A 24,250-nucleotide genomic window follows, 5' to 3' on the forward strand; every position below is an offset into this window, starting at 1 on the left:
GGAGAACAGAAGACCAATTTCGGAGCAACTCGTCTGGGTTGTTGCCCCCACAGTACAGATCATCTGCTATCTTGGCTACGATACCAGCCTTGAAGAGGTCATCCAAGACGCGACACATGAGCTCTTCAAGTGCGGTTTCTGAGCCAGGTATACCCATGGCCGACCGGGCATAAACGCGTACGCCCCGAACTGGGTAGCGACTCCACAGTACTTCATGGACTCACGGGCGAGAGGGATCTGAAAGAAGGCACTGGTTAGGTCTGAGACGATGATGTGTCTCCACTGGGCTATGCAGCGTAGGGTAGAATCCACGTCCGGGAGCAGGGAGGGTTGGGGTTTGCTATAACGACCTACGTCTGCGAAGTCAGTGACGAGACGAAAGCCACCCGATGACTTTTTAACCAGGAACGACGGGTTAAGATACTTGACAGAAACATCAATGTCTTCGGGGCGACGGAACACGCCAAGATTTTCCAATTCGTCGAACTTCTGCTGGAGCTCGACAAGTTTATCGCGACCGTTCAGGAGGAGGCGACCTTTACGCTGAGTAGGCTCTACCGGGCCCATATTTACTTTTGCCTGAAGGGGACCAAAGGCGCCGTTGTAGCCGGTAATTAGGGAGCTTACGAATCGACGACTTTCGGACGACGGCGCCGTTGGGTCACCTTATAGTATCGCGTCGTCGTCCTGTAGAAATTTGAATTTACGATTCGCAGTAAAGACGACGACGTTTATGCGCGACCGGCAAATTTTTTTTGTCTCAGGAGCTCGAGAAAAAAAATACTCAAGACAGACCAACAAAATGTGCTAGCATGGCAGAAAAGAAAGCGCAGCTGTACGTCGAGAAAAATTTGGGTTCTAAAAGATTAGGCTGGCTATAAGACCACTCAAAACAACAGAGGAAAAAATCGCCTAGCTCTCTAGTTGAGCTATCTAGTCCTTGTTTCTAACTGTCGACACGAATGCTAAAACCTTTTAGTCCTTTCAAATTCATTGTACACCAAAAAAAAATGTCTTATATTTCAGTGAAGCGTGATTAAAATGAAAGATTTTTCATACAGCAATTTGCTTTTCATTCACACCGTGTCGTGCTTTGACCGCTTTCAGTGTTGGTTGAACTCATAGCGTTCGCCATGGCACTGTAAAAGGTCGTTTCTTGAACGAAAACAGGCAAATAAAATTAAAATCAAACATCAAGGACATGCCCCTAATGTGATACTTAAATTATCTGGCAAAAATACCCGAAGTATCGAGGGAAAACTTTGAAAACTAACCTCACGGCCTCCTGTTTCCAAGACGCCGGCAAATCGCTCTCACCAACGTCGTCGACTTTGGCGCGAAGCTGGGAAGTGCTCAGAAACGCATGCGCAGTGAGCATGTCACGCAATCTAACGGCGGCGTCGTGCAAAAGTCGTCGATTCGTAAGCTCCCTATTGCTGGATCAAAGACGGAGTCGTACTGGACCAAAAGGTTACGGAACTTGCTTGTGATGCCTGGAGGGACGAGGTTGTCGGGGAATAGTGCCACGCCCTGGGAGTACTTTGACTCTGAAACTGGGACTGAACACACCTTGTGGTACGGGAGTTTGTCAACTGGGTTGGAAGGCTGATCTTGGGTAGACGGACAGAAGACAGGGTTGACTTGGCAAAAGTGTTCATTTCGTTTCAGGACATAAGGCCTATCTGAGAGGTTAGGAATACGCACTCTACCAGCGACGCTTGTGATGAGACAGGGAACAAGTTTAGGTAAAGCAGGGTTAATCAATCTCAGCCACGTTAAAATAACAAAATTCTCTAACGTCGGTGACAATTCCTCTTCCTCCTCAAGATCAGAACCGTGGTGGAGCAAGGTGTGAGGTTTAATTAAACTGTCCTCCACAAAAGCCATAAGACGCTGGAAAAGATCTTCCGAACGCTCATCGGGGTTCAAATGAATGTCATCCAGGTCTAAAAAATGACCCCCAGAAGTCTGGAATCCGAAATGAAGTCTAATTGTCTGCCATATGTCCCCAATACAAGTAGAATTCTTGACAATCGTATTACGAGAGATGATTGGGCAATAATTTGCAATCTGGCCTAGCATGAGTTCGAGCATGTTTACCTTTTGGGTAGCTCTTTGCCTTCGAGCAGCTGGAACCGACTCCCCATCATCAGTGTAACCGTGTAACGGGCTCGCCCTAGTCTTTTTCAACCACGACGACCCTTCACCCAAAAATGGCGCGAAATTGGCGTCCAAAGACAAGGTGTAGAGAAGATTTTGTTTCCAACTCTCGAAGGAGGTTAAAGTTTCGTTCTTTGAAAGGCACCACTGCTTGGGGGCTCTGTTAGAAGACATCGCAGCTTACGGAACAAGATGATATTGACAACCGACTCTTGGCTACTCGGGAATCCCGACGAATCTGTCGATAAAGTGCGTTGGATCTGACGAGAACGTGACGATTCGAATCTTTTCCGCTGCCACCACGCCAGTAGTCTCAATGGACACACACTAGGCCCCGATGTACTGTAAGCTTTATCTTTAATGCAAGCGAAATCTCCCCGTAACGAGAACTAGATACAACCAAGATGGCGGACACAGGAAGACTCATCGCGCGGGCTTTTATACCACAATGAACGCCGCTGACCGACCGACTACAGCGGAGTGCCGCTGGACAACCAGCCTACTGGCGTTGCGTCATTTATAAATTTGTTAACTGGTTATTTGAGACATTTTTTTCGCGGCAGTAAATTGAATTGCTTTGTTCTCTCTTATTCTCTCATGCAATCATTTCAAGGGGGCGGTAGAGTATAAACAATGGTGTGACTACAGGCGGATTTTTCACGCCTCACACTTTGCGCTCGTTCCCGCGCTTCGCGCGCGCTCGTGTATCGCGCTAGAGTCCGCTAATCCGGCTGTACTGCAGGCTAATCAAACCTGAAAACTAATATTAGGGGCCAACGGCGTGTACATAAACCCGAAACAACGAAACGAAACGAGCGAAACGAAACCACCGAAACAAGCGAAACGACCGAAACGAGTAAAATGGTAAGTAAATAAATAAAAAAGTTTTAAAAAAAGCCTTGATCTCTAGCGCGTTACTATGGCATTCTCGTCCCCATAGCCCTTTTCGCTCCTCTTAGCCGGGAGGGCCTTGGCTGGAGAATCGAAGGGCTCTGGAGACATTTAGGATTTTGCAGTCCTAGATGCTAGGACTTCTGGCCTTCATGTATGCAGTCGTAATGTCTCTACATACTGTGTGGGATTGTCAATGGCGGCCGTCGAGCCAGGATTCGAGGAATCTTTGCATCAAGCCCTGGGTGGTATCAATTTAGAGAATCTTTCCCTTCGTGTTAAACAGAGAGGCGATAAGGAACATTGTTGTTTTGAAGAAAGACACTAATTTTTCACCTGCTTTGGCAAGTCATTGATTTTTCAGTTATTACCCTTTGTTTTTGACTCCTGGCATGGAGCAACTGAATCGTTTATTTTCGTTGTTTCACCTTTAAATGCGAGATCAGACCATGAAGCAAAACGATTTGCAGGTCAGCTGTCTAATGGTTTGGAATACTGAGACAATGAACGAGGTTGAAATTGAAGATATCAAGCAATCGAAATATCCAATAATTTATGACTTCCCGGAGGCATTTGTTGGAAAATTAAGGAAGTTATTGGATTGTGAAGATGTGAGACACAATATGAGAGCTGTCGTAACTGATGGAGCATACCTAGTTGTAGAATGGCAAGTATTTAATATGTCTTGAGTTATTCCCATGTACTACAGTATGATATAAGGCAAACGAATTTGCTCAGTAACTATGCTTTGGGGCCAAAGAATGTGACAAATAAAATTTTGTACCTTTTTTGAAATATTCAACATGTCTTCTTGTAGATGGCTTTTTGTGTACAAGAAATGTAATTTAGCTTCTTTATTTAGTCTTGCCTCACCTTCTCTAATTGAGGGTGGAATTCTCTGATTAATAATGGTAATTGAACTGAGTGGAGTGCATATGCCCAACTAGGTATGCTAGGTGCCATATTTGCAATGGTACATGTAGTTGCACCAACTGCAACAGTAATCGAGCAAACAAAATGTATACGTATTATTGCTGTTATTATTTTATACATGTTATACAAAGTTCCCTTGGAATGGTCAGGATCCAGAAATCATTGCAGCAGTGAACCCCAATAGGCAGAACATTTTCTACACATGTTCAACATGACCACACACTGGTGATGGCAAAATCAAAATCCTGCTTCTTCTGTACATAGCAAAACTACAAGTTATGAGAGAGAGGATGCCCCCTACAGCGATTTACTCCAATTTGCATACTCTAATTGTGGACATTGTATATTGACAATATAATTACTACTACAGTATAAAGGAGAAATTATAGGTTGACCACTTGTTCTTGAAAAGTGAAAATTTCATTGCTAAGCCCCTATTTTGTAAGTGATGAACACATTGTATATTTTCCAATCCACTGTAAACTTTTAAACTTTATCCATAAGACTATTAGTGTTTACATTTCCTCAGTTACTAATTTTCTAAGTACCTGATAGAAATCCACACAACTTAGGACTTCACAAATCTTTATTTCCTTCAGAGGACTGTATACTTTCTGTACTTTCACAATCTTGACAATCTTTTCGACACACGAGTTCGTGTTCTCTCTCACATTTTTCAATCAAAAATCTAGAACCTTCTCACCCTCTCTCTCATGACTTATCTGTCAATCAACTTGAAGCATGTGACCAGATACGTGACGTGTAACGCAACTACGAATTTCGGACAGTACCCATGAAATGAAAAAATCAAGTCATTTATTTAGTAAAACTCAAATTGCTCCAAATTTTTTATATGAGACTTGAAGAAATGGATATATTTTTCTACCCTCAATGTTGGTAAAAAGGTCTCTTCATTTTTAGGGGTTGATTGCAAGTCTCTCAGTGATCAGTTGTCAGGTGGTAAACACAAACAGAATATCTTAATGTCTGTTTTCAGTTGCACCAGAGTTGAGAATTGAATGTATATAGTTTTATGGAGTGACAGATTTGTTTTGAAATTGATGCCTTGCTGAGACCTGGTTTTTCAAACCCTAATTTCATGTAAATCATTTAATTATACATGACTGCAAAAGGAGCACTTCCTAACTTTTTGCATCAGTACATAGCTGAAACATTATCCACTCATCATCGTCATCATCAGCTCCACTTCCCCGTTTGGAGATTGGGGCCAGCAAAGAAAAGTGGAAATCACTTATTGGCCTTCCCATGGCTCCTTCCATTGATGCCAAAGCAAAAAAATATGCTAACAATTATTCGCCAGGAAATAAAACCATTTACACACTGTTTGCCTTCAAGTACAATACAGTAATATATTTTAGACATATATATTTAGTGAAGCACCAACCCTAAGTCCGCATTTATAAAAGGTTCCAACTTTTTAAAATTGTGGAAGACACTGTTGTACAGTCGTGTTATTTTTGGAAGCAATAGGTCTAAAGTAAAACTGAGGGGAATTTTTGTTGTGATGCTGATCACCCTCAAGCTGCCTCAAGAAAAAGACACATCCGACCACCTTCGACACTTCCGCAGTTCACTCTTCGTCGAGTGCTGACTCGATGAAGGTGATTCTCCAACCTGTTGTGAGCCACAAACTCTTTTCACACAAGACCTTACGATCGACAATTCCTGCGAAGAAAGTGATGCCAGCAGCAATGAACGAAATTCTTTAACATTCTCCACCTTTCGGTACATGGTTCACACAGTTTCGCTGGTAAACCATCGCCAAACTTAATTTCTTACCCAGTTAAAAACTCAAGCACTTTTAAAATTTCCGGCTCTTTGCTGCTTTCCTCGCCGAAAATATCAACTGGGGTTTCTAAAAAAAACCGTTTTGTTGCAACAACGGCAACTGTTGAGCCGTGAGTTAAACCATATGGCCCAAATCCTTCATGTTCTCCATTTTAAAAACCGCTCAACACCGCTGGGCACAGCTGTTTCATATTTTTGTGCCAGCAATCAGCTCGAACATTCTGACTTCCGTTTAAGATTTCTTTGTTTTCAAACAGCCAATCAAACAAAATTTGAATTAATTCGAAAAACCTATGTCCCCATAGCCCTTCGATTCTCGTGCCAAGGTCCTGCCAGCTAAGAGGGGCGAAAAGGGCTATGGGGACAAGAATGGTTACTATGGCAGCCGGATCTCGTGCCCAGATCCTGCTCTTAAGCCACATGTGTGACATTGTGACATCACAAACCTGTAAGGTGGATGAGCGCAAGCGTGTCGAGCAGGAAGACATCGAGGAAAAGGCAATCTCGTTCCCAGAGTCTTCATTCCCCTTGACCAGCGGTCAGAAAATGAGAGCTCTGGGAGCCACCATTTTGAAATAACGAATTCTGGTGATTCTGCCCATCCGGTTTCACCATGCAGTCTGCATCTATGGCGCATGCCTGAAATGGTTGCTCCCAGAGCTCTCGTTTTCTGACCACTGGTCAAGGGGAACGAAGACTCTGGGAATGAGATTGAGAAAATGGTGGGTATTTTCACATTCTGAATGGTATTCTAGCTAAAACAAGAAATCTAATTTCAAAGAAGGGTTTTCTGGTCGTATTGTGGATTCTTAGACGGTGGCGAATGGAATGTTCTTTTCGAGAATGATTTTGTAGCATTCTTCATGTGAACCAGGACTTTCTTTAATGTATATCTCTAAAGAAAAACGAGGGCGACTTGACAGGCTTTAATCATATTAAGGTCAGGCCTTCGTGACTCCTGCAGTTCTCGAAGTAATTTCTTATTAGGCGCTCAGCTCTTCATGGATACTCTTGAGATTGTGTTTCCATACATCCTGGGCTCGGCATTGTCGATTCGCCACCGCCTAAGAATCCACGATATGACCAGGAAGCCTTTCTTTGAAATTACATTTCTCGTTTTAGCTAGAATGCCATTCAAAATGTGAAAAATACTCACCATTTTCTTGATGTCTTCGTGGTCATCGTCGACACCCTTGCACTCATCCATCTTTCAGGTTTGAGATGTAACAATGTCACACATGCGGATCTGGGTACGAGATCAGGCTCTCATAGTAAAGTGCCAGAGATCAAGGCTGGTTTTTTTTTTAACTTTTTCATTTATTTACTTGTTATTTTACTCGTTTCGGTCGATTTGCTCGTTTTGGCGGTTTTGTTTTGCTCGTTCGGTGGTTTCGTTTCGCTCGTTTCGATGGTTTCAGTGGTTTTGTTTCGGTCGTTTCGTTGTTTCGGGTTTTAGTACATGCCAAGGTCAGCTGGCCCCAAGGTTTTTTCTTGAAATTCGAGCCCTATAGTCCAGTGAGGAGCTTCGATTTCTTTCGCAGAAATAATATTTACCAAATCAAGTCAACGACAGTTCTGCCAGGCAAAAATATTTTTAAAAAATGGAAAGTATAACTGATAGCTACCTCTTTTCGTTCCTTGCGATGCGGCAGGTATATTTTGCAGGGTGCAGGGTGCAGGTTGCAGGTTGAAATATAATTATAACTGAAAAACCGCTGGCACTTAAAATAATTAATAACCTATATACTCGTCAGGGGTTCTTACATAAAGTAGTTCGCCTCTTTCACGTAGTGAAAACACGCTGTTATTAATATTTAGGCCTTCTTTGGCAATCTTCTAACTTGTTACGCCGTGTACAGAAACCAGAGACTTCGTACGCTTCCCAACATGTTTGTGATCGCACTTGGTTTGGGCGATGTTCTCATGTCCATCGAAAACACGATCGATCCGTGATAAGTACTTATCGATCGACACGCAGAGACTGGTGAAATCTCTTCAAAGCCATCTGGATGGCCGCTCCACAGATGTCTCCATCGATTCCAGATTTGGCTCGAGTCTTCCCTCAACAACAGAAGATTGCCATCATAAATGAAGCAAATAAATAAAGAAATGAAATAATATAAGATTTTAACCGACGGAATATACTAGCGCAAGCTCAGTGTGCTTTCATTTTGGTACTCACAGGGAAGAAACCAAATTCAGCAGATATTTCAGATGATATTTCAGATGTTTCTTCAAAAACAATAATTAATTGCAGGCTTAAAATCATTGAAATATACTCTCCTCACATCGCTTCGGCCGGTTTGGCACTTAGGTGGAAGCCACCTTTCTGAGCGACTGTAAACAGTCACGGTAATTCTACCAACTGTACGTTCTTTCAAGTGCCAGCGGTTTTCCAGTTATAATTACATTTCAACCTGCACCCTGCACCCTGCACCCTGCACCCTGCACCCTGCACCCTGCACCCTGCAAAATATACCTGCCGTTCATATCATGGTGTCTTGGGGCGACCCTTTGAGGTGATGTGAGGCGTCTCGAAATCCTGTTGAAGGCACAGTCTTTTAAATTAGAGACTAGTACTCCTATTTTCCGTCTTTTGACATGCTTTTGATCGTGCAACATGTCGCTTGTGATTATTTCATTATTTACAAAGTGAACATTGGGGTACAATCGCAGGCGTCCGAGTCTTCCATTGAGTTGTGATCTCAAAGTGTCAAATTAAGGCGTCATTACGGACAAGAAGGGATGAGATAATTATCTTCGTTCTCGGATACTTTTGTGCTGCGATGTCGACGAGAACTTGGAAGTTTTCAAAACATGCATCGAGCGGTGTCTTTTCGATATCATTTGTTCCCGTGTGAGTAATTATGGTTGAAGGGGTGCCGAAATTCTCCTTGTTCAATGTATCAGTTGCAGAGGCGATGGTAGGTGTGAAAGATTTGAGCACAATTGATGCTGAAGAGAATCTCTTGGTGTCGATAAACTTTCCGTTCGAATCAATGAGTAGGACATGGTCAGGTTTCTCATTGAGACTATCGGGTGTGATTTCGTTTTGTTGAGGAGTAATTCTGCTTGGATAATTATCATGCGGCGGAATAGAGGGATTTGTAAGGTCGGGTGATTTCATCTCTTTGTTATCATGTGGGATAGGGTGCACATGGGACTGCGAGGTACTTGAAGTGTTGTCCTCTTCGTCGTTCGCTGTTGAAACGACATGGAAAGGATTGCTGGTTAAAATGTTATTTGGGCTGGTTATATCTTGGCTGGTTTTGTCTTGAGATATCTTTGTTCCGGAAGGCACATCTTCAGTTTGGACAGTTTGATGACAGATTAGTGTGCTCGGTTTCAAAGTAATTTCCTGCAAAGTGTTTTTCTTTTCATTTTCCAGAGTTTCTATCTTTTTATCCATCGCTTTAATGTGTTTCTTGAGGTTTTGCATCTCTGTTTTAAGTTTTGCATTTTCGGATTGGAGAAGTTCATTTGTCGTCTCTACATCAATCATGCGTGATGACAATGATTTGATTTGTACTTTGTAGTCATTGTCTAATTGTTTAAGTTTGTCTTCCAGGAGATCAAACTTCGAAGTGCATAAATCGTGTGTCACATTGGGTAGTTCAGTTTTAAGCTCAAAAAGATCCGATTCCAGTGAGGCAACAACCGATTTGAGATCAGAGATGGACGCTTTACTTCTCACAGAAAGTCCCCGTGGCGAGTCGAGCGAATTCCTTCTCTTCCGGTGTACAGAAATCGGTGTCTCCTTGGTCGGCTATCTTTAAAACGGGGAACGGGGAATCGGTGAATCGGGGAACGGGGAATCGGGGCACGGGGAATCGGGGAATCGGGGAATCGGGGAATCGGGGAATCGGGGAATCGGGGAATCGGGGAATCGGGGAATCGGGGAATCGGGGAATCGGGGAATCGGGGAATCGGGGAATCGGGGAATCAGGGAATCGGGGAATCGGGGAATGGGAATGGGAATGGGAATGGGGAATGGGAATGGGAATGGGAATGGGGAATGGGGAACGGGCAACGGGGAATCTTTAAAATGGGGAATCTTTAAAAGCGGGAATCTTTAAAATGGGGAATCTTTAAAAGCGGGAATCTTTAAAAGCGGGAATCTTTAAAAGCGGGAATCTTTAAAATGGGGAATCTTTAAAAGCGAGAATCTTTAAAACGGAGAATCTTTAAAAGCGGGAATCTTTAAAATGAGGAATCTTTAAAAGCGGGAATCTTTAAAATGGGGAATCTTTAAAAGCGGGAATCTTTAAAATGAGGAATCTTTAAAAGCGGGAATCTTTAAAATGGGGAATCTTTAAAAGCGGGAATCTCTAAAATGGGGAATCTTTAAAAGCGAGAATCTCTGGGAATTATTTTTCATTGTAATTATATCGCATGCTAAAGCATATATGTTTAGCGGGCTAGTTAAGCGGTTCAAATCTCGATTCTTACTCTTTGAGATCTGCTACACCGACCGAAGAATTGATCCGCCTGAAGAATTGAACTCCGGACTGTGACGTTTTTAAATCGAGTTTCGCAGCGATAGATATTTGTCCTAGCGTTATCAAGAACTACTGGAAAGACATGCTACTTAACGACAAAAATATGGCACGCACAATGGGTTCTTGGTTTTGTGATAGACTACGCTTGAATTGGCGGCCGAGAGAGCTGTAATGTTTGTTAAAAAGGTGATGTACTTCATGGAAATTGGCTATCTGAACAGTATTAGAAAAAGTACTATTGTAATGTTTATGATTTTCTCACGCTTTTGTGGCAAACTCAGTGACAGATGTTTCTGTTGGTTTCCGGCCAGCAGGGCGTCTCCATACAAATCTCTTTAAATGTGGTAAAAAGTTTGTCCGTATATCTTGCATAAGAAATATGGCTGTGACCTGAATCCAGGCGGGAGTCTTAGCATATTTACTTTCTTTCTTTTCCCAGATTCTGTACTTTATCTATTGAACGGTTTTGATTTTGATTTATTTTGATTTTGATGTATTTTGAGTGGCGTGACACTGAAAAACAGCAATACAGTAACTATATCCCGAACGATGTGCCGGCGGTATTCTTTGACATGATTTATCTTAGTTTACTTTTTAAGTCAAGAGTTGAGGAGAATTTACTATTTCATGTCAGTATTATAAGTTATCTGACACAGAAACTCTCATCGGTCGGTTGTTAGACATTTTGGCGGGAATTTCGCGTATAATTCGTCATTGTGTGCTTCATCATACCTCTTTCTACGCGATGCGGTCTTCCGAAGACAACTTCAAAATACCAATTGCGTTTACTTCCAAGAAAAAAAGAATCGGTCGCTTCGAAGATCTTCCGCAGTTTAAGTGGACTGATATCGGCAGACAAGATGTCATCGGGCAAGGGTCATTTGGAGCCGTTTTTGTCACCGAGTACACAAGGAGGAAGGACGGAGATTCTGCCAGGAAAGGTGAAACGGTTGTTGTTAAGAAATTGCTCGGGTCTTCACTCGACTTCATCGATGCGTTCGCCAAAGAGGCTAGGTTGTTGTACGACCTCAAGCACGACAACATCGTTGGATTCAAAGCTGTATGCCACGATCCAGTGGCACTTATGCTGGAATATGTTTATTTTGACCTTAGCGTTTTCGGAGGAGAAGGCCAGGTCAGCTCACTAAAGGATTTTATGGCTTGCCTTGACACCCACAATTGCGAGGGTATTGAAGGATCCTTCATGACGAAGATCGCGTCCGATATTGCCGCTGGATTGCTTTATTTGCACGAAAGAGGGATTGCCCACCGAGATTTAAAACCAGCCAATGTCCTAGTGAGCAATCATCATTACCGCGAGGAGGAAGATCGCGATAAACTCGCTTATGCGTGGAGTCACCAGCCGGTTGTATGTAAGCTGACTGACTTTGGTGAGAGTAGGTCATTATTTCTTCAAACAAGATCTGTGTGCCAATCGAGAACTTTGGACATTGACAGGGGGACTGTACCCTTTATGGCTCCGGAAATACTTATCGGAGGTGACATTTCACGTGGGGGAGCCACAGTTGAGGATTTACTGCGCGTGGACATGTGGGCCTACGGGATGCTGCTTTTTAATTTATTAAACCCCTGTCTTCATCATCCGTTCCAAGAAGTCCTGAAGAAAGAGGACAATGGTGACACCAAAGAAAAGATTATCCGTTTCCACCGCAAAGGTGAAAGGTTAAAGCAAACTCAGAAGTATGCTAAGAGATGTCAATTGGAGTGGCGCAACGTTTGGAACGTATATGAAGCCTGCACAGTTGTCCAACCGTGTGGAAGACCAGATGCAACAAACGCCCTACGGTTGCCCCATCAAAGTACTCGAGTCGGTTGCCTTCAGGGATCTATTCTCCAGGAAAGGTATGAGTTTCTTATTTAGCCTTTGCGTTAATGTTAGCCCTGTCAGGCAAATTGATGTTACCATGCCAACCACAAATAACAAACACTTCTTTGTGACCACTTCAACTGTGCACCGTTTCAGCATTTGTATATTGTAGTTCTTTTTTTTCTTCTCTCGTTTTGCGTTACGTTTTAATCAGTGTATGCAATTTATTAACTTACAACTAACTGCAAGATAGCGGTTAATAATAAATTAATGCGGTCATTGCGATACGGGTAAAGACTTGCTAGTAGCTTGGGTTCTCCTTTCAAGTAATATCTGCTGGCGAAAAGTGCGCATTATGATGCATTTAAGGTGGCTGAACACAACCTCTATAGGTTGTAAGGGGCTACCATTCATTGGATGACTCTTTGTAGCTATAAAGATGCAAAGTTGGCATGCACAGAATATATTCAGTTTGTGTGAAATAACGTGAATTCGTTATAAATGTTTAAGATTTCGATAGTTTATCAGAAAACTGTGTTCAGTCACCTTAAGGGCAATAACCTTCAAGGCTTCCTAGTACGTACACTTGGTTTACCAATTAACACCAAAAATAAAAGTCAACCGCGAAGTTAATAAGGCTTGTTTGGTAAGCTTCAAACGTCAGTTGATAATGGGGAAGGGATTAGAGGTGAGGAACTGGAACGCACAACTTCTTTTTTTTTAGACCAGCCAGATACCTGTGCATGATTATGTTGGATTAAGTGAAAACTGTTTCTCCTTTTTTTACCATTCTGGTCATCTAGTGCAAGTGTTGCTTTTGCAAGTCAGGAAAAAGGGAACATTATAGAACCGAGCGAGGAAGAATGTTCGGCGTCAAGCCAAGATTTCCACGGTAAAGCTGGGCTTGTTTTATAGTTATTTTCCTTAACAATAAGTAATAGTTTTAAAGAATGGAAAAAAATAAGTTTAATGAAATACGATGTATTCAATGATGGCGAAGGGACCCTGGTGCCGTTGTGCGAGAAAATCAAGTCTGTATTGGTTTAGAGCTTTTTTCAAAAAAGTAAATTCACACATGACCCACAGAAGCCCAAGCGTCCAGTGCGTATCCCTATTAGGTTCCCCAGGTCAATCAACTAAGAGTACTGTTACTCCAACCTGGATGGTTGGCTTGTACATCGTTTGTTTCTTATGCTAATAGATGTATGTAAGTTTCTTCTAATTTACGTAACGGTATTACGTGGCGTGCCAAAGTAGAATTAAACGTTGTCTTCCCTACTTAGATGTTACTCATGCTGAGAACTCGAGGATTCTCTTGAAACAATCCCAGCGAAATAATGGAAACAACAACGAAAGCCAAGATGAACGGGAAATGAAAACAAATCAGAACAGTGTGAATCTTCCGCCGGCGAGCCGAGAGCAGCCCAATTATTCTCAAGGTAAGGTAATGTTGAAAAACCTGAACGCACCGCTTGATTGTGGTATCAAGTGAGTGTAAAACCTTGCGCCACTTTTCAAAAAGGGATAGCGCTAAGGTGTAAATCAATTTGCACTTTGAGACTGAAAAGGAGAACCTGGTTTAATCTACTGTATATACACAGGATAAATCACTATCCAGAGGATGAGTTGTGGGGAAACTAATTAACATTTACGTAACTGTGTGATACTGTTCTCCACTTTGTGAACAAATGACCCCAGGTGATAGGAAAAACCATGTCAAATACTTACAGAATGACGGTCGAACAGTGGAGAGAGCTGTTTTGGGGCCGGGTTTGGACCCGGTCAATTTGAGCCCTGAGTTTAAAACATTTTAACGTAACGTACCTTCTCTGCGGAAGCAAAAGTAGGATATTGTCCTTTTCCTTTAGGTTTTGCGAATGCAGGCCACTCCGGGATTCACGTGGGACATTCCCAGCAAAATAACGAAAACAGCAAGAAAAGCAAAGATGAGAGAGAAATAAACAGGAAGAAAAAAGTGGGGGAAAGTCCATCGTCGAGTCAAGAACGGCACAATGACGCGGAAGGGAAGTGCATGCCGATAAAACTTAACGCAGGTAATGAATAGAAAAACGTGGACAGTTCAATATAGTACTGTGTCAGATGCTTTAAGAGTGTCTTCCCGAACATGCAGGGAACTGTGATCAACGTTGTTAATTGAGGGTGGAGCCTCAAGTTTCTGACTTTCATGATCAATACCATGAGGCTTTTTGTTACGATAACGTAAGCTTCGTTTTTTCGTTTTTAAGCAACACTGAAGTATTGCCTTGTTCCTTTTAGCTGTTACGAATGCTGGCCAACCCTGCTTACAGGGAAAACAATCCCAAGGAAAAAATCAAAACGGCAAGGAAAGTAAAGATGAGAGTGCAATAAACAGAAAGAAACCTCCGGCGTCCAGTCAAGAACAGCACAATGATGCGGAAGGTAAGTGTATCGCGGCAAAACACACCTTGGCCCATGTCGACGTAGGAAAACTTGGACATTTAATTATAGTACTGTGTCAGATGCTTTAAGAGTGTATTCCGGTACGTGAAGAGAACTTTGATCAACGTTATTACTTCAGGAAAAAGCCTCACGTTTCTGATTACCGTCAAGAACATAACGCTTTATGTTAGGATGACGTTATTTCCGTTGTTTTCTTAGGGAAACTGAAGAATTGTCTTGTTCCTTTTAGATGTTGCGAATGCTGGCCAACCCGGGTTACAGGGAAAACAATCCCAGGGAAATAATGAAAGCAACGACGACAGTAAAGATACCCGGGAAATGAACACCGAGCAAAACAGGGTCAACTGTTCCGCTTCGAGTCAACAACAACACAGTAAGGGTAAGGGTATCCTGGAATAACTATGTGCATGACTTGATTCACCCAACTCGCAAGTGAAAAAAACTAGAGAGGTGAAAATACTATATCAGATGCTGTAAGAGACTCCTGAAAATGAGGAGTACTGTTGTCAGCGATGTAAATACAAGGTGAAAGACTAAATAGCCGAGGATCGTTCCTTTTCTAGGATACCATTTCGTTCAGTTTTTTATCCATACTAAATCATTGTCCTTTCCCTTCAGATGTTACCAATGCTGGCCAATCCAGGATTCTTGAGGAACATTACCAGCGAAATAGTGAAAACAGCTACGACACCAGAGGTGAAAGTAGTATGAATGTTGGGAGGTTGTCGAGTCAGGACCCGTACAATGAAGGTAAGCGTTCAGTTGTAGCACACTAACTCACTTAAAGGATTTATAGCAGAATTTTAGTTAATAAGCAGGACATGTTGGTAATTGGTGGTAAAGGAGAATTTTCCCTTGCAAGCTGAGCGACGCTTTTTCTAGTGACGATTTTTCTCTGAAAACAAGAACCACAGTAATTAATGGTACCACCTTAAATCGAATGGGAAAAATCTCACAAAAAAAATGATTGTCGTATGTGGGCTTTTCATTTATCCGCCTTTTGCGATGTTGTGGATATATGTTGAAAGTCTTCTGTATTTAATTTTCTTTTTGGACGAAACATTTGCCCCCAAAAAATCAATTTCCTCAATCCATTAGATGATATGACGGCTGTTCACTCATGGATTCAAGCGGAGCACTCCCAGAGACACGACTTAACTACAAGTGACATAGGCGAAGATGTTAGTGACATTTTTATTGTGAAGATGCCCTGGAAAATGGACAAGACGGATGCGAAGGTAGACAACGCCAACACTGACTCATGTGTAAGTGTCGCTTTTTTCTTACGCCTAAACACTATACGGAATTGTAAAGTGCTCAGATTCAATTCTATCCGCCCAAATAGGCCCCTCCCGATTCATTCCTCTCCCTTAGCCCTACTCAGCCCCCTCCCTTCGCCATCGCTAAAAAGTTAAATAGCTTCAAAACCGTTCAAGCCATGATCACCAAACTTTGGCCTTTTTTTGCAACCGAGAAATTGCCCTTTTCCTGTAAAAAAGGATTTAAGAGAAAAAATGAATATCGTATGATTGTTAGCTGACAACATCGGGTTTTATTTTCATTTTCAGGCTGATTCATGTAAAGATCATTCAATTACGAGAAAAACAGACAGTCCATGCACAGAGAGAGAAGTATCAAGGTATGAAACGTGAGGCAGACTGAGCTGAAATGTCAGTGACGCTTTTCAACATCATCACAGTATCATCCCTACATAGTATAGCATTTTAGAGTATGGACACGAAGTACATGAGTACTAGTACGAGACTGTATTGCAATAAGAAAACCGGCTATAGACTACTACGTTTCGGTCCATGTCACGGTTTTGGGTGGAGTGGTTGAGTTCTGGGTCGAGCACCACAATAGTGAACAGACTACAACATCGCAGGTCTCTCAGTAGACTTACCCACGGGTCGCGTTGAGATTTCTTTTAAGCGCTTGAACGTGAAATTGTTCTAACCAATGGGACTGAGTATTTAGTGCACTATGCACTGATACGTTTTTAACTCGTTTGTTTACAGCGATTGTGAGTCAGAGGATGTCGATATCGAGACCTTACAGCCGACTGGAATTCCATACAAAGGAGATGCCTCTGTTCCCGTTTTCAGTTGGAGTAAAACGGCTTTCACCGGCCAGACGTTAGTTAAGCTACTCTTAACGCAGTATGAACCCGAATTTATGTGCGTTTCCCAGCCTGTAAATGTGGAAAATAATGTCTCTTTCCTGGTGGACTGCTCCAAATTACACAACCAGAAAACCTAAAGTGCGACGATATGGGCGTGTGGAAACACAAAGGGTCGCCGAAAAGATTTTTCTTTGTTGAGAGGAACAGACACAACGATATCATAAGTATTGTGCCTGTTACGGAAAAAGATCATGAGCAGGATGAAGGAGTATACATGCTAAGAAGATCGTATTCCGAGAACGCTTCTGACAGCAGTGTACGCAAGGTGGTCGCGACATTAACAGGTTAGGGCCATTTCTTTTTAATGGTGTATGGGGAGGGAGCCTCTGTTCTGAAAAAGGACCCTTCCACCTTCTCTAAATCAAATTTCTGTACCTGACAACAATGTGATCAATCCAAGTTCAAACAACCCGCACAGAGTATTATGTGCAAGTTTTGAACAGACCTTTAACTATTAAGACAAGACAATACAATATGACAGCGTAAAACTCTAAAGGGCTTAACAAAGTACACAACAGTTTTAAGGTGTGGTTTAACCCTTTGATACGATTCTCGATTTCTTCCGTTCGCCATGTCGATATTTATATAATTTACGATTATCCATGATAATTTCATGTGAAAACTTTAGATTTTCTTGGCAGAAGGCTACTTTAACTTATCGATTTTCATGGCCCAATACCATACCTGGATTCATTTCATTATGACTAGGTTGTGTTTTACCGACGTGATAGACACCCTTGTTCTGCTGATAATATAAACTTAGAATTTCTTTCCGAAAAAGCCACGCACTCTTGTGGTTATTGTTTGAGTCAATGATACACACTCTATATTGTCTCGGTAATAATGTACGTAATGCAGGATGTGCTCTTCAATTGACTTAACCGTTTATTGTCTTTTGCTCCTCTTTAGATAACAAGGGCAGGACGTTGCCAAATACACTAGTACAGTACTTGTTCAAGGGCGAAGAGCATGGAATACGTCTAATTAGACCACACGGAAACGCTAAGAAGAAAAAATCCTATAGGCGTGTGCTATCGAGCACTCGCGATAAACTAAAGGAATCAGCGTTTATCAAGGGCAAGACTGCCAGAGAATCTCTTGATGATGTATATCGTTCAGTCGGAGACGTGACCAAAGCCAGATCCGTGGGACAGCTTCCACGAGGACCAGCTGACTTGTACAATGCGCGTCATTCCGCCAAGAAATCAGCTCCCGAAACCTTTCAAGGTGAGAACGGTGTTACTACAAATGGTACGAAAGAACAAGTCAGCCTGAGTAATGTGTGGACACTCCTAGAGCGTGCCAAACGAGAAGAAGAAGCGTCCAAAGATGCAGTCTTTATTCGCGAATGCTCCATTCACCCAGACCTGTTTCTTGTTTTGGCCAATGACCGACAATTGCAACAGATCAGCCAGTTCTGCACCAACCCAAACGAGTTCTGTGTCTTTGGCATTGATCCAACGTTTAATATCTTTGATAAGAATATCAGCCTTACAGTCACCACCTACCGTAATCTGAGATTGGAGAGCAAAAGCACTAATAAGCCACCAGTGTTCATAGGTCCACTTCTGATGCACCAACACAAAGACTGGAAGACATGCTCTAAGTTTGCACATACATTAATTGCCGAGAAACCACAGCTTGAGGGAATATTAGCATGCGGGACTGACGGCGAAAAAGCATTGATGGAGGGCTTCAAAAGAAACCTTCGCTTTGCAATGTTTCTGAGGTGTTTCCTCCACTTCAAGGACAATATTAAAAGAGAACCTACCAGCAGAGGCCTAGACGAGAAAGTTCGGAAGCAATTCGTAGAAGAGATATTCGGCAAGCAAGAGGGAAATGTTAAATTTTACGGACTCGTAGATTGCAATTCAGAAGACGAATTTGAGACCAAACTCGAAGTGTTAAAAGAGGTGTGGGAAGAAAGGGAAAAGACCTCTGGATCAAAGGGCAGCTCACAGTCGTCGTTCTACAACTGGTTTCGAAAAGAAACGGTATGAAATGAAATTCTTTTGCACGTGACGTTCGGAATCTTCAGGAAATTTCCTTTTATTATCACTAAGAAGCTTTGTGATGGTATTTCATGTCTTGAAATCAAAATTTTGCATTTAATCAAGAGTACGGCCGTATTAGTTGACAAAAAATGGTCTAAAAGATTCAAACGTAATATGTCAAGTGAATTCTTCTACGGTTGACGCGAGTGCGCATGTTCTTTGTTAAAGTCCACTCCCGATAACTCCAACTTTCAGGAGAAATCGACAAAAAATTAGACTTATCCGAAATTTCGAGTTCTTGGAAGTTCGGTGAAAATAGCCGGGAGTAAGGAAACAAACAGTTTTTACTGCACAGTGAACATTTTAAACACAGTAAGTGGTAGGAATGTTAAGTGAAAATTGAAAGATACCTCTAGATTATAAATCTGTACCTAACGTAACAAAACACGGCCGAAATAGAGCATGCGGTGTACTATTTTGAGAAGAAAAGACGTTTTACGTCATATTTGTGACAAACAGCATCATCGTCCACTAGTAAACTATATGGCTACAAAACGTGAAAATGAAATTAAATAATGTTACCGACGCCTGGTCACTGTTTTTTTCCTCGATTTTCTTGAAAGGTTCAAATCGTGGTTCGCGTTATAGACGGTAAAAGATAGTATAGTATATACTACGTATAGTATATAGTAAAGTATGGTAAAGTACATGAGGCTATGACTCAGAGATTCCCATTTTGGTTTAAATTATAGATATATCTATGGACATACATGTTTTCTTCTGGGCTATAAAATGCTCCTCTCCTCATCGCTCACCTTATATACATCCACATACACACACCGATAATCAAACTCCTTAAACGTGCGTTTGTTTCGTCAGGCCGACGACATGAAGGATTCTATGCTGAAGTCAGTTAGGATTGACGCGGGATTGGGCAACCCTCCATCGGAGTACACCAACAATGACCCTGAGGCAGCGAACTTTATGATCAAGCATGGGCTGCACTTCGATGCCAAGAAACCGCACGAGTTTATCGAAGAGATAAAGAACATTATCGAAACGCAACAACGTAACGAGGACCGCGCGGTCTTTGGAAAAGGTCCATTCCAAATTCGAGAAGGTTTTAAACATCTTGTCGTCGATGACGTAATGTGGGCACAGTTGACTCATGAGCAACGTATGAGAAAACTGTCCACATTTCTCAAGGCAGAAATAGACGACAGGAAAGACCCCATCCAGGACCCAATGGAAGCAGCGCCCATTGATACTCCTCCATCTCTCACCATCGATGCAAAAAACAGTGGTATAACCACCATACCCGCTGCTATTCTCGAAGCGATGTTCCAGAAGGCGGCAAATTTGAGAGCAACACCAGGAAAGATCATCCCGAAACCTGGGGCAACAGATGGATCTTTCATAGTTGCCGGGGTATGCAACAAAATACACGTTGTTACCCCAGGTAAAGGTGGTTCTTTGGTCTGCGACCTTGGTTGTGTAAACCACTCCACAAAAATGTGCGAGCATACCCTTGCAGTGGCGCAATTCACCGACAAGTTAGAGGGGTTTATCAACTGGTATAGGCGATCAAGAAGAGGTGCTAACATGCTAGACATGGCCGTTAGCGGAGGTCCAAAATGTGCAGGAAAAAAGCCAAGCAAACGGAAGAGGACAAACGTCAAATCTCAGCCTGTCCACGAAACCGCTGATTTACTTGAAGATCCGTCAACGCATTCTCCTAAACATGCTAAGGAGGACTTCCATGCACTTCACGATCAGCGCCCCTCGATGGCGTTCGCCAAACAATTACATGTAATGCATGTAAATCACCAAAGCAGTGGGTTAGCAACCCTGAATCAGGGCCATACCCCGCCAGGCTTCGACTCAAGTTCAGCCCAGTCTTCTGCTTCCCATAACCCGATCGGTTCGAACAACATTTTGCAACCAGCTGTTGGTCTGTCAAACGGTGGTTTTCTAGCAAGTCACGGTCAGTACCCCTCTTCATTTAATAATCAAAATATCGCATTATCAAGACACTTGGGGGGTCAAAACCCCAGCGTCATTTACTCAAGTCAACAGCAGCAGTGCTATGCAGGTCAAGTTCTTGGAATGCCGGGTCCAAACACCAGTTCTTTCCAGCTAAAGTGGGTAGCAGGTACTAAAGTTACACGATGTTATGGGTGCGGTGGCGACATTCAGAACCCTCCTTTGGGAGCACCAGAAGATATCGTTATAGTGTATAGGGACATTCGGCGATATCGTGATCGATACACTGGTCAGCTACACTGCACAGAATCGCCACAAAACGTCCATTTCCATCTTCGCATTGCCTGCGTGCGCGCGAGATATCCCCATTTTACGGGAAGTTGCCTGTCGGTTCCAATGGAATTTGCAGTACGTTTCGGGGTGGAACACGTTGGCAGGCTCATGTCGGAGTTTGGGTGGACCCCATAATTCCCCTTTTAGATTGCGAAGCATATTTCAAAGTCAAGCCTGGACAAGTAAACTTTTGCTGTCAATAACGCAGCAATGGAGCCATAAATACACAGTAACGGAAATTTTCTTTCATGACGCTTTTTGCATTTCTTTGTTCAGGGTCGGCCTCGAAGAAGTAGTGGCGGGACAGGGAATCAAATCAGATCGGATTAAGATTATTTATCTGGAGAGAAGAAGGTTTCGATGAAAATTTGAAGTAAAAATTCAGCGAACTAATCTATTACTTCATTACGAAATTGCTTGGGGATAGACACGGCAAAGTTGAGTTGGTCTTGACAATCTAATGTTTTTGCGGTGTTAAGGCGTTTGATAACGGCTTCCGGCACTAACATTTTGCTGGATCAATAATAGCAAACTTTAAAACAAACTTTTAAAGTGCCTGCATGATCCTTCCGTTGTTTGTCTGTTCCGGTTTGTTTTGCAAAATTTGGGAAAATTTTTGTCTAATGTGCTAATGTCGGTTTCATAATTATAGTGACATTATAGAAAATTCATGTCACGGGGCCTGTTTTTGGGTTATATAAAGCATTTAAATCTAACCGATTATAGTGTTGCTTTAGTACTCTGTTACTTGAAGAAAAAGACATGAATTTTATAACAAATAACTAGGCATTCGTTTGATACGTTTGGTTTAGCGTAAACTGCAAAGGACTGGTATTATTGATCCATCAAGGTATGAATGCTGGAAATACTATCCGCGGAAATAATTAGCCGCCACCTAAGAAGCAGGCGTTTCGTTATGTCACATACGCAATGCGTCGTATGGCACGCTAAAGAGGTGAAATGGTTTCCTACGAAAGGTCTAACACGACATAAGGGCAGGACCTTTGCAGTTAGCATAACTTAGGGGGAAAAAAACGCATTTGTCTATTTTGTCATTTCATGGCACAGTTTATGCATCCGACGCAACCTCGGCGGGAACGGGTCGCTAAAGAATCACCCAGCACATTTCGAAAAGTTTGAACACTGTATAAGACTTGCGAAAAGGTGGCCTTTCACGGTTTGAGGAAACAAAATATGTCAATTGTTTTCCTAAAGTTCTTTATTTTATTTGTAAATAGGAGTCGGTAAACCGATAGACTTATTGTTATAGCGATCAGTCTTACGTATATTGCTTTACATGTAGCAGTGCCCAGTGGCTAACCCTTTTAGGGTAATTTTAGGCAATGTTTTTTTAAGACCGCGTGCAAAGAAAAAAGATAACACTATCATGGCCATCTATAATACGTTCCTGCGTAGGCAATCATATTACATAGATGTCATTTGGTCACGCACTCACAACATAGACGCTTAGTTTGCATGGTGCTAGTTATTTAGTTGAATTACATTTCGTGTTCTGTTCGGTTATCAGCAACGTTCTTGTTCGTTAATTATAATATTTTGTAAATTTCAGTGATGTATAAGAAAAGCTGAAAACAAGAGTTTTCTTCTTGAGGACAATTTAATGCGGACTTGTTTTAATGAAGAATATGTTATTTATGTGTTTCTGGGGACGCGTGAAACTTCCCAGTAACGAGGTGCAGTACAGAATCTGGGAAAAGAAAGTAAGTAAATATGCTAAGACTCCCGCCTGGATTCAGGTCACAGCCATTTTTCTTATGCAAGATATACGGACAAACTTTTTACCACATTTAAAGAGATTTGTATGGAGACGCCCTGCTGGCCGGAAACCAACAGAAACATCTGTCACTGAGTTTGCCACAAAAGCGTGAGAAAATCATAAACATTACAATAGTACTTTTTCTAATACTGTTCAGATAGCCAATTTCCATGAAGTACATCACCTTTTTAACAAACATTACAGCTCTCTCGGCCGCCAATTCAAGCGTAGTCTATCACAAAACCAAGAACCCATTGTGCGTGCCATATTTTTGTCGTTAAGTAGCATGTCTTTCCAGTAGTTCTTGATAACGCTAGGACAAATATCTATCGCTGCGAAACTCGATTTAAAAACGTCACAGTCCGGAGTTCAATTCTTCAGGCGGATCAATTCTTCGGTCGGTGTAGCAGATCTCAAAGAGTAAGAATCGAGATTTGAACCGCTTAACTAGCCCGCTAAACATATATGCTTTAGCATGCGATATAATTACAATGAATAATAATTCCCAGAGATTCTCGCTTTTAAAGATTCCCCATTTTAGAGATTCCCGCTTTTAAAGATTCCCGCTTTTAAAGATTCCCCATTTTAAAGATTCCCCATTTTAAAGATTCCCCATTTTAAAGATTCCCCATTTTAAAGGTTCCTCATTTTAAAGATTCCTCATTTTAAAGATTCCCGCTTTTAAAGATTCCTCATTTTAAAGATTCCCGCTTTTAAAGATTCCTCATTTTAAAGATTCCCGCTTTTAAAGATTCCCGCTTTTAAAGATTCCCCGTTTTAAAGATATATGCTTTAGCATGCGATATAATTACAATGAAAAATAATTCCCAGAGATTCTCGCTTTTAAAGATTCCCCATTTTAGAGATTCCCGCTTTTAAAGATTCCCCATTTTAAAGATTCCCGCTTTTAAAGATTCCCCATTTTAAAGATTCCCGCTTTTAAAGATTCCCGCTTTTAAAGATTCCCGCTTTTAAAGATTCCCGCTTTTAAAGATTCCCGCTTTTAAAGATTCCCGCTTTTAAAGATTCCCCGTTTTAAAGATTCCCGCTTTTAAAGATTCCTCATTTTAAAGATTCCCGCTTTTAAAGATTCCCCATTTTAAAGATTCCCGCATTTAAAGATTCCCGCTTTTAAAGATTCCCCATTTTAAAGATTCCCGCTTTTAAATAGACAGATCGATTTCTTCAAATTTGAGCTTCTTCAATATGCTTCTTTTGTTTGTCGGATTAAGAGTAAAGTACTCTTTCTTAGTAGAGGAAAACCAAAAAGCGACAACTTGCTTAAAAGGCTTCGGATCGAGCTGAGAAGCGAGATGACAATAAAAAAGACAACAAGGCATTGAGGTGAGTCATTTTTATTGCAAAAATACCAAAATTTCAGCTATAATGTCGATTACCGTTTTCCCCATACAAACCTTT

At 41.8% G+C, this 24,250-nt stretch overlaps 2 protein-coding genes across 2 annotated transcripts in view; one reads left to right on the forward strand and one right to left on the reverse strand.

The window, feature by feature from the left end:
* The window catches only part of LOC145487527 (uncharacterized), a 572,009-nt gene that overhangs the window by 308,283 nt on the left and 239,476 nt on the right, over positions 1–24,250 (reverse strand). The window lies entirely within an intron of this gene.
* LOC145487565 (uncharacterized) overlaps positions 1–24,250 on the forward strand; it is a 400,759-nt gene that overhangs the window by 298,385 nt on the left and 78,124 nt on the right. The window lies entirely within an intron of this gene.

This window comes from Orbicella franksi, chromosome 5 (genome assembly GCF_964199315.1).
Source record: "Orbicella franksi chromosome 5, jaOrbFran1.1, whole genome shotgun sequence".
NCBI lineage: Eukaryota > Metazoa > Cnidaria > Anthozoa > Scleractinia > Merulinidae > Orbicella > Orbicella franksi.